This window comes from Cavia porcellus, unplaced genomic scaffold, assembly GCF_034190915.1.
Source record: "Cavia porcellus strain 051 isolate PalLab524CR breed Dunkin Hartley unplaced genomic scaffold, mCavPor4.1 scaffold_31, whole genome shotgun sequence".
Lineage (NCBI taxonomy): Eukaryota > Metazoa > Chordata > Mammalia > Rodentia > Caviidae > Cavia > Cavia porcellus.
In genome coordinates, this window is record NW_026947514.1 from 39,056,791 (window position 1) to 39,068,674 (window position 11,884).

At 35.6% G+C, this 11,884-nt stretch overlaps 1 pseudogene; it reads left to right on the forward strand.

Moving 5' to 3' along the window:
* The first annotated feature begins 8,599 nt into the window (after positions 1–8,599).
* LOC100713944 (heterogeneous nuclear ribonucleoprotein K-like) lies at positions 8,600–10,517 on the forward strand (annotated as a pseudogene).
* Positions 10,518–11,884: the final 1,367 nt, after the last annotated feature.

Here is an 11,884-nt window from a genome sequence, read left to right on the forward strand (position 1 = left end):
AGTTATAATTCAATTATATATAATTTTTAAAATAACAGAATCACCAGGTTTGTACTAAGTAGCACAAAACTCATTCTGGAAATCAGCTTAAACTGTAAAGTTCCCCAGTTGTACGCTTGTTATGCTTTTCAGGCATCACATTGTCATGATTTACACCTTCTTAGTATAAATATATTTTTATTATCTCTGGTTCTTCTAGAAAGCAAGAATATAAGTGAAAGATTCTAGCAAAAGGGAGTATAGAGTAGCTAAATATTTCTCTAGAGTTTGAATTTTCCATGTGATTTGTCCATTCATGGAATTAAATGTCACTTGTTCTTTATAAGAGGTGGTACTTGGCCTCATGCCCAAGGATCAATGCTGGTGAGCAATGTAAACCAGAAAACCTTTCTATCCTGGACCTTTTCCTTTTTGATTATACTTTTCCCCTCCCTTTGGTACTGTATGTGTTCCATTCTTTTGCCTTTTCTGTTCTATACAAAACTGAATTCCAGAAACATCTGGAATATAAGTTGATGCACTTCAGATACAATTTGTCACCGTTTAGGTGCACTGGCATCAGGTACTGGCACAGGAAACCCCGTATTTGAATCTGAGTCTTCTATGTCTGAATATGACTCAGAGCAAGTTAGCTATCCACTCAGTTTACTTCTTTGAAATGGATATGATGCATAATTACAACTAGCACAGAAAATTGTTGAGAATTAAACTTTAAAATGCCCTTGCACAGAGCCATCCCAAGAAATAATAGTGATTAATGACATAGTTTATCTTCAAAAGGTATTTGCATTGTAAATTTATTTCAAATTTAAGTGAATGAAATACTAAGCAGAGAAATATGTGTTGGGGTAGGCAAGTAAACTATCCTTATTACATATAAAGATAAAATAACATTTCAGGTAAAATCTATGCTAAATAAATGTTTTAGAGTTTGTACTGAATCCATCTTTAAATGGATATTTTGAAAGGCAAAACTTTTTGCCTTTTTGGGTTTCAGCAAACCAGACTCCTGCTGTGTATTTTTGGATGCCCTTAGACTAACATAAAGGTCAAGGTTAACAGAAAGCACCCCAAAGCTCTGACCATACTTTAGCTATACTTAAACTTGTTATACCAGGTAATATATTTTTCATGATTATAAAACAAAAAAAAAATGAAACAGCAGTAAGCTAAGTAAGGAAAAGACATAGAAAAATATATAAATCATTCTTCCAAACGGAGCAGAGCACTAGAAACAGTACCATGCAATAGGTTTTCAGTGCTCAGAACCTATTCTCACCATTGTCTTACATATCAGGAAAAAAATAAGAACATTTGAAAAAAGGTCTTTTAAAAGCTTTTGCCACTTAAGAAAAAAAATGTTTCCCATATTTCCATAAACAAAAGTTGCCAGGTTATTTCTTTACTAGAAAAATATCATGAACATTGGTCTTTGAAAAAAATATAGATATTTAGGCTTGGCAGGAACAGCAAGTTTTGCCTGTAGCAAATTCATAACATTTTATAATTCCACCACAGGCAAAAGCATCACAGTTTTCCTCATAGGACCTACATTCCTAGTTAGAAATGTGAAATTTTTGCTCACAAAAAGGTGTGTTTTGCAAAAAACCTAATATTGTTCCTTTTATTTAAATTCTGGGCAACGTTAAGCTATGCCACAGTGTGGAAAGCAGCAGTGACAGAAAGCAGAAAAGGGAGAGATAGGAGGAATGGAAGCACGGGCCGAAGAGATTCTGAGGGAGACAGAAAGGAAGGATGTAATGATGGGTGTGGGGTAAACTCAGGGAAGTCAGAGGCTTAGAATTGTGTTCAGGCACCAGGATCAGAACATCAAATATCTGTACAAAGATCCTAGAACCAGTACTTCCTAAAATAGACTCTTTCTGTACAAATCCAACATTTCTCTGTGTTCCTCCCTCTGATATTTTTCTTTGATGAAAACTGTGCCAGGTTTCATTACACAGTTTCAAGGAGAAAGGAGTTTGCTTTTGTATTTGGACTGAATTTTCAAGATGTAATTTCTGAAAACAAGCTTTGTAGAAGAGCATACAAGTAAAACTGTAAGATCTTTCGCAAACATCTGATCCCTTTCTCAGATATTTCCAAAGCTTCATAAAGCCTTGTTCTGTAGGTTCTAGCTATGGAGCCTACAGAACTTGCTTTTCTCTGTCAGTTCCAGAGATTGACAGAACATGCAACCACGTATTATATATAAGGCAAAAAAATGTACTGGAAAAGGGTTGTACTACAGGGATATCAAATACATTGATTTAATTCTACTAATAAACCACAGATATTGGAGGTGTGGTGGAAACTCAGTACTGCACTTACAATGTTATGTGAGTACTGGAATATCCTATTCACTTAGAAATATTCAATCAAAAATGTCCACCAGGAAGAAACACTTGAAGAAAAAGGATCATCCCATTTCATGGTTCAAGAAAGGAGTTAGATAAGTGTCCAATAATTTGCAATAATAAATCATTTGAGAACTTGTCATAGCTCAATTACCACATTCCACATCCTGAGCTAGAAAAAAATTTAAAAAGAGAGAACTGAAAGACATCGATATCAATGGAGTTGGTAAAAATTTATTTAAAAATTTCCTCATAGTGAAGCTTGTGTTATTTCTCCAGAGAAGAAGTTCCATTAAAGAGGAATATCTGCTCAGTTTGATATGAAAACCTTCATATATATGGTAAGCAATGCACAAAAGGAAGATCACAAATCACTCATGATACTTAACAACATTCCAAGAAATACATCATGTAACAGGACAGAATAACCATGAGAGTGGATGAACATAAATGGCTACAGGGCACAGGGTACTCATAAAAGGGACCTTTAAAAGAGACAATGCAGAGATATCCCAGAAAGTCAATAAAGGAATTAGGTAAGAGAAAATTAAAAATACCAGGGATAGATGCACTGAAAACAGGAAACCACAGAGACCAATGATAAATTGAAAGGAGAGGGGGAGAGGGAGAGAGAAACAGTGAGAGACAGAGAGAGACAGTGACAGGTAAAGTCAGAGAGAGAGAGAGAGAGAGAGAGAGAGAGAGAGAGAGAGAGAGAGAGAGAGAAACAGGTTACCAGATGAATGTTTCTGTATATATTAATTTAGCTCACTATCCACCTAAGGACTAAGTTGATCAGTTTGTTTCTCAAGCTTTATTGAACATCCAAACAACGTACAGAATCTTGTTAATGCAGACTCTGACTCAAGAAGTCTGGGGAGGGACCAGTAATTTCACTTTGACCTGATATAGAAGCTTCTGATCCACGTAAGCTATGCTGAGCACCTGAATACCTAGGACTAATGCTCATTAGCCCAGTGAAACCTTCACAAACCAGCAGCAGCCTGCTTCGAGGTGATCTAAGGCAATGGGGTAGCTGGTTCTTTGGAGTCTCTCTGGATCTCTTTCACATTCTATGTGCAAATGCCCTTGCTAAACATGTAACTGAGAGACAATGAAGGTGGCACCCAAATTTTCATTTGAGTTCTGTCTCTCCTACTTTCTGACTTTGTAATCTAGGACACATTTTATTCAACTTTCTGGCTTTAGTTCTTTAAGATGGAATGATTATAAAATCCTCAATGAGATTATTTAGAGAATCAAAACTAGGCTACATAAGAAAAATATGTAGTAAGATTTTCTGTAGTAAGCTTTCCTGTTACTGTAACTAACCAACAGTAGCAACTAAAGGATGGAAAGTTTAATATGACTTACAGTTTCACTGGGTTTAGTTCACAGTCAGCTGACTCCAAGGCGGAAATGGCGTATCAGATGACATGGTAGAGGAAAACTGCTCACACCATGGTGGACAATCAGCATAGACAGAAAGAAAGGAACTAAGGACAAGAATACACCCTTCCAGTAACAGCACTTTCCAACCAGCACCTAACTCTGAACATCACAGTTAGCTATGAACTGACTCATGGACTGATTCACTGACTAGTCTAAGGTCATCATGATCCAGTCACCTTCCAAAAACCTGCCACTGGCCCCCAGACTTGTGGAACATTATAGATCTAAACAAAAGACAACTATCAGTCCTTTTTCTTTCCTATTCTGAACAATAAATATAATTAATACTGATAGAGTTGATTACTGTTAAAAACTTTCACAGACCCTTGTGTTTACCACTCTATAAAGATGAGAAAACTGGACTTCAGAGAGGTATAGTACAATAAGCAAGAATCTAAGATTTGAATCGGGCATACCTGATTTCTAACCATGTATGGAAACTTTATCATTAAAAGAATGAAACATATTAGGTAATATATGTAAACTACCTACCAGAACTTCTTACTAAATGTAGCTTTTATCTGTTCATTCCTAAACTGCCATTATGATGATGAAAAATAATTCATTGAAGACATTATATTAGTGTGCTGGTGTCCCCATAACAAAGTAATGCAAACTGGGTGATTTTAACAACACAAATTTATCATCTCAAGGTTACAGAGATTAGAAGCTCAAAACTGAGATGCTGGTCGATTTGTTTCCTTGTGAGAATTATGAGCAAAGAATGTGCCCAAGGATCCTTGGTTTGTAGATAGCTACCTTCTTCCCCATATATTTTTTTAAACTTTTAAAAAAAAAGATTAAGATAAAAGAGGACATAACAACACAGGTCAGAACAGAACAATTTAAGCAACATAGTGTTTCACCACAAGACAATCCGACATAACCATAGTTGCCCCGGTGTCCTTTCCTTGAAATATTTGAGTATACTTTCATATACTATAGTATCAAATGTAACAAGACAGTGTAAAACCATTCAAGAGAATGAAAGCATTACAGGGTATTCAGAACCAACTAACATAAAACAAACAATGGTTTCTATATTATCTCCTTGTCTATAAAATTTTTGTTTTATACAATCACATGTAATAAGATCTAATAAGATACAACATGATAAAACCGATGGAGACAGAAGAACAAAAGCTTGGTGGGACTTCAAAACAAGATGATATTAAACCATCACTAGCTATTATAATGTCTTGCTTTCATCAAAATAGCATACCATCACAGATAATAAAATCCAACAACCCAGAGTAAAACCATTCCAATTAATGAATGAAAACATTATAAAAAGCTTCAAAGCAGTATAATGGGGAATCATGATTACTACATACTTTTGTGTATTTTTACCATTTCTTAAACAAGGGAAACTATTCTGTATTTAAACATGTGAATTTGATTTATTCCACTTATGAGTATGGTCTCAAACTACGCCCATTTATTTATAAATATCTCAATGTTATCATTCTTTATAGCTGAGTAGTACTCCATTGTATAAAAATACCACAGCTTTTTTATCCATTCCTCAGTTGGTGGACACTTAGGTTGTTTGCAACTTCAGGCTATTACAAATTTTGCTGCTCTAAACATGAGTGCACATATATCACTGTGGTATGATATTTTCAGTTATTCTGGGAATATGCCTAGAAGTGGAGTAGCTGGAACAAATGGGACTTCCAAGCTTTTTGAGAAGTCTCCAGACTGACCTCCACAGTGGTTGCACCAGTCTACACTCCCACCAACAGTGCAGGAGAGTTTCTTTTTCCCCACAGCCTCTCCAGCATTTGTTGTTGGTGGTTTTCTTGATCCTGGCCATTCTTTCTGAAGTGAGATGGAATCTCAGTGTAGTTTTAATTTGCATTTCTCTAATGAGTGATGATGATGAACATTTTTTCATGTATTTATTTACCATTTGTATTTCTTCATCTGAGAATTGTGTATTCATCTCAGATGCCAATTTTTGGATTAGATCTTTGAATTTTGGGGGTCTGATTTTTTGTAATTCTTTATATGTTTTAGACAGAAGTCCTTTGTCTGAGGGACAGTTCACTAAGATTGTTTCCCAGGTGGTAGGATTTCTTTTCACTATGCTAGAGATTTCTTTTGACGTACAGAAACTTTTTAATAAGATGTGATCCCAGTTGTTGAATCTGGGAAGTGTTTCCCATGCAGTTTGATTCCTGTTCATGAATTCTCTGCCTACCCCTAGGTCTTCAAGATTTTTACACATTTTGTCTTCCAATATATTTAGTGTTTCTGTTTTAATATTCATATCTTTGATCCATTTAGATTCTAATTTAGTACATGGTGATAGGTATGGGACTAGTTTTAGTTTTTGGCATATGGAGAGCCAGTTTTTCCAGCACCATTTCTTAAAGAGACTATTGTTCATCCAGTGAACATGTTTGTCCCCTTTATCAAAGATAAGGTGATTGCATTTGTATTTGTGGTTGTATCTTCTAATCTATTCCATTGATCTTCAGCTCTGTTTTTATTCCAATACCATGTTGATTTTACTACAGTTTCTTTGTAGTATAACTTCAAGTCAGGGACTGTGATGCCTCCTGCCTTGCCTTTGCTGCTTAGAATTGTCTTTGCTATTCTAAGTCTCTTCTGGTTCCAGATGAATTTTAGGAGTGATTTCTCTAGATCTATGAGGTATGTTGTTGGTATTTTTTTTATTGTGATTGCGTTGAATCTGTATAAAAGTTTTGAGAGAATGGCCCATTTTCACAATAATTGTTCTTCCTGTCCATGAGTAAGGGATGCCTTTCCATTTTCTGAGATCCTCTTAAATTTCTTTTGTCAGTGTATTATAATTTTCCCTATATAGATCTTTCACTTCTTTCATGAGAATAAGTCCTAAATACTTCTCTTTTTTTTTTTTGGTTGCTAGTGTGAAGGGTGTGGCTTCTCTTATTTCTCTCTCTGTGGTTTTGTTGTTAGTGAATACAAATACTATTGATTTTTGAGTATTCATTTTGTATTCAGCTACATTGCTGAATTTATTTATTATATCTAGGAGTCTTTCAATGGAGTTTTGGGGGTCTTCTCTGTAGAGAATCATGTCACCCACAAATAATGATAATTTAACTTGTTCTTTTCACATCTTTACACATTTTATTTCTCTCCCATCTAATTGCTCTGGCTAGTATTTCTAGTAATGTATTAAATAGGAGCAGTGATAAGGGACATCCTTGTCTTATGCCTGATTTTAAGATGAAGGCCTTCAGTTTTTGGCCATTTATTATGATACTGGCTATTGGTTTGTCATAGATGACCTTTATTATACTGAGGTAAAGACCATCTATTCCAATTTTCTGTAAGGTTCTTATCATAAATGAGTGTTGAACCTTATGAAAAGTTTTTTCTACATCTATAGAAATGATCATGTGATTCTTACTTTTGGTTTTATTGATATGATGGATTACATTTATTGATTTACATATGTTGAGCCATCCCTGCATGCCTGGGATGAATCCCACTTGGTGATGGTGTATAATCTTCTTGATGATTTGCTGCATCCTATTTGCTAATATTTTATTGAGGATTTTTGCATGTGTGTTTGTTAGGTAGATTGGCCTGTGTTCTTTTTTTTTTTTTTTTTTTTTTTTTTGTCTTTTTGAGACAGGTCTCACTGTACATTTCAGGCTGGCCTTGAGCTCACTTTTGTAGCCTATGTTGGTCTGGAACTCACAAAGATCCTCCTGCCTCAGTCTCCAGAGTGCTGGAATTACAGGCGTGAGCCACCACTCCCCGTTTGTAGTTCTCTTTTTTAGTTGTGTCTTTCTCAGGTTTTGGTACTAGAGTAATATTTGCTTCCAGGAATGACTTAGGAAGGATTGCTTCCCTTTCAATTTCATTGAAGAATTTGAGGAGTGTCAGCATTAAGTCTTCTTTGTATTTCTTGTAGAATTCCTCAGTAAATCCGTCTGGGCCTGGGCTCTTCTTTGTAGGTAAGGACTTAATTACATTTTCAATTTCATTAATAGAAATTGGGTTATTCAGCAGCATTACATCTTTTTGACTTAGCTTTGGTACTTCATATGTTTCTAGGAATCTGTCTATTTCTTCTGTGTTATCAAACCTATGAGTAGAGCTTTTCGAAATAGGTATTGATGATCTTCTGTATTTCCACAGATTCTGTAGTGATTTCACTTTTTTCATTCTTTATTGCATGAATTTGAGCTTTTTCTTCCCTTTTTTAATAAGGTTGCCTAGGGGATTATCAATTTTATTTATTCTTTCAAAGAACCAACTCTTTGATTCATTAATTCTTTGGATTGTTATCTTAGTCTCTTTTGCATTAATTTCTTATCTCCAGTAAATTTAAGAACTAGGGTCTTTTAAAAGACTCAAAACTCAAAAACCAGCTATATCTGAATATACCTCAGAGAAGAAGTCATTACATAAATACTAGCAATAAAGCAACCCACATAGCATAGACAATTTATAAGAACTACCCAAGGAATTAAACTAAAAGAAAAGAATAAGACACTTAAAGAACAACATGCAACACTAGACATCCAGTTCACCAAAGGCAAACCCAGGAAGCAGTGAGGTGGGACAATCCAAAAGCCTCCCATCTGGCCTCTCTGAAGGGGCAACAATAAAGTAAGTGAATGAGGCTCTGCAAAAAATCAAATCAGAAATAATTTCTCAGATAACTACAGAGTTCATGTCCAAAATAAAGACCAGGCTTAGTGACACTAGAGCAGATACAGACCAAAAAAAAAAAAGACGAGTTTAAGAAAATTATGGAAACCAGGAATACTCATCATAGGAAAGCAATGGAATCCATAAGGCATATTGAAGCAGATATACAGGAGAATAAAAATTCCATTGAAAGTATTCACATCAGATTAAGCCAGTATGAGAACAAGATCTCCGGTATAGAAGACAGGCTTGCAGTTAGCAATCATGAAAAGAAAGATTTCTCAAAAATAGTAAGGGACCATGAGAAATCAATCCACCAGATGATACATGAGACAAAGAATAAGATAAGAGTGACTGGAGTCAATGCTAATGCAGTAGATATCACAAATGATATAAAGTGTTCACATATATTAGCAGAAAAGTCTCTGATAAAGAAAAAGAATTTGACATACAGATAAGTGATGTATATACAACTCCCATTAAATAAGATTTTTAAAAGTCTACAACCTGGGATATAGTCAAGATTCTAGAAATTTAACACAAGAATAAAATCTTAAAATCTGTTAAGAAAAAGAAACAAACCATGATTATTCTCCGCTTTTCTGCTCAATGTCCTATCTGATCCCACTTGTTTGTGGGGCATAGATTGGTTTGCCCACTTAATAAGAGAAAATGGAAACTGAGAAGCTGAAGGGAACCTCCTCAACACTAAAACCAATGGTGAATACAGTAAATATCCTGCATAAGATATGAAAGAGGAACGCGAATTTAAAAGATCTAGAAACACTGATGAGATGGTTGAATTACAAGTTCTGCTTCAGAGGATGAATCCTGGGGCAATGATCAGAAAGTGAGGCAAGAACATTAAGGTTCTCCATACAGACTACAATGCCAGTGTTTCAGTCCCAGACAACAGTGGCCCTGAGTGCAGATTATCAGTGCTGATATTGAAGCAATTGAAGAAATTCTAAAGAAAACCATCTCTACCTTGGAAGAGGGCCTGCAGTTGTGATTACCCACTGCAAACAGCCAGCTCCCACTCAAATCTGATGCTGTGGAATGCTTAAATTACCAACACTATAAAGGAAGTAACTTTGACTGTGAGTTGAGATGGCTAATTCATCAGTCTGGCAGAAGAAATTATTGGGGCCAAAGGTGCTAAAATCAAAGAACTTCAAGAGAACACTCAGGCAACAATCAAGCTTTTCCAAGAATGCTTTCTTGACTCCACTGCCAGAGTCACTCTTATTGGAGGAAAATCTGATAGAACTGTAGAGTGCATAAAGATAATCCTTGACCTTATATTTGAGTCTCCCATTTAAAGACAAGCACAACCTTATGATCCCAATTTTTATGATAAATGTATGATTATGGTGGTTTTATCATGATGTTTGATGACTGCATGGATGGCCTGTAGGATTTCCCATGCAGGGAAGAGGTTGTTTTGACAGAATGTCTCCTGGTTGGGGTGGGTATTCCATGTCTCTGTCTAGAAGAGATTATGATGATATAAGCCCGCATGGGGGACCACCGCCACCTCCTCCTGGTCAAAGTATCTGGGCTGGTAGCGGAGCTCAGAATCTTCCTCTTCCTCTACCACCACCACCTAGAGGAGAAGATCTAATGGCCTATGATCAAAGGAAGACCTGAAGACTGCTATAACGGCATGGATGGTTTCAGTACTGATGAAACTTGGGACTCTGCAATACACATATCAATCCCATCAGAATGGCAGATGGCATATGAATCCCAGGGTGCCTCTGGATATGATTATTTCTATGCAGGGGATCGTGTCTCATATGGTAATCTTGGTGAACCTATTGTTACTACACAAGTAACTATTCCCAAAGATTTGGCTGGATTATTGGCAAAAGTGGTCAGTGGATTAAGCAAATCCATCATGAATCGGGAGCTTCTATGAAAACTGATGAACCTTTAGAAGAATCTAAAGGTTGGATCATTACTATTTTAGGAACACAGGACCAGGTATAGAGTGCATAGCATTTGCTGCAGAGCAATGTGGAGCGGTATGCAGATGTTGAAAGACTCTAACGCAAGATTTTTTTTCTCTTTTATAGGGTGAAGCAGTATGCTAAAGTTTTTCTAAGTAAGTTCTAAGACTGAAGGAGTCCTGCATCTATTTTTTTTTAACCTGCTTCTGTTGGGGCTGGGGATTTAGCTCAGTGGCATAAGTGCCTGCCTTGCAAGTAGGTAGTCGTGAGTTTGATCCCTGGTACCGATAAAAAGGAAAAAGACCAAAAAAAAAAAAAATCTGCTTCTGTTTAGAAAGCCAACATTCGTCTGTTTCATAGGTGTTCTGCATTTGGAGTGTAATGAAATCTTTGCTCTTCACCAGATATAATGTTCTAGTTCCTTAAAAACAAGTTTGGGGAGGAAGGTGTGCAAAAACTAATATTGAAATTTTAAAACAGCAGCAGACTGAGTGAATTTTACTTGTTGCTCATTGTTGTTGGTTTATAAGCAATTCCTGCCATGTACTTATTGTGAGCACCTTGCTTTGTGTGGTCTGTAAATCTTTGGTGGGCGGGACAAAGAGGAAAGTAACAATAGTCCATATGTTCCTGACTTCTGTTCAGAGTAGTGTGCAGAATGTAATGCTCTTTTGTAAGAAATGTTTTATGATTTTTAAAATAAATTTAATGAAACTATTTCAGTGTTTTTAAAAAATAAAGACAGTCAATTTTCAAATGATGGCTGAATTTCCAAATGCAGCCTAAACTAAACACTTAAGTTTGATTTTCAGCTCCTCTGTTGGAAATAAGTACATACACACAAAATATATTGGCAGATTTCTTGGTAGTTCTAGTCACTGCTTGGGAAGATGTTCCATAATACATACTATACTTAAAATAAGCTGGTTATTTTGTTTTTGCAAATGCATGCCCCTACATTTCAGCAGTTTTCTGTTAGTGATTGTAAATAAGGTGTTCAACAGTACTACAAAGCAAAAAAAAAAAAAATAAGTGTATTCCAGAATCCTAATTGCTAGTGGATTTTATTAAAATAACATGTGGGGTATGGAATTGGCAGATGCTGAATAAATTCTGGTTATTCTTATTATATTTCTCAAGTACAGACTTACAAAACTGTCAGTCTTCTAGTGTATACTAGTTAAACTTTGTAAATATACATGTTTTCCCATTGTATGCAAATTGTAAGAAAAAGATGCACCATTTCTTTGTTGTATTATGTAGGGGAACCAACAACAGGAAAATAACATGATAAGGATAAGTCATTACATATGTTATAACCATCAATGTTAATGGTCTCAATTCACCAATCAAAAGACATAGACAGGAAAAATGGGTCAAAAAGCAAGACCCAACAATATGCTGCATTCAAGAAACACATTTAATTCAAAAAGAAGTCAAAAGATACAAAACAATACTCTATGCAAC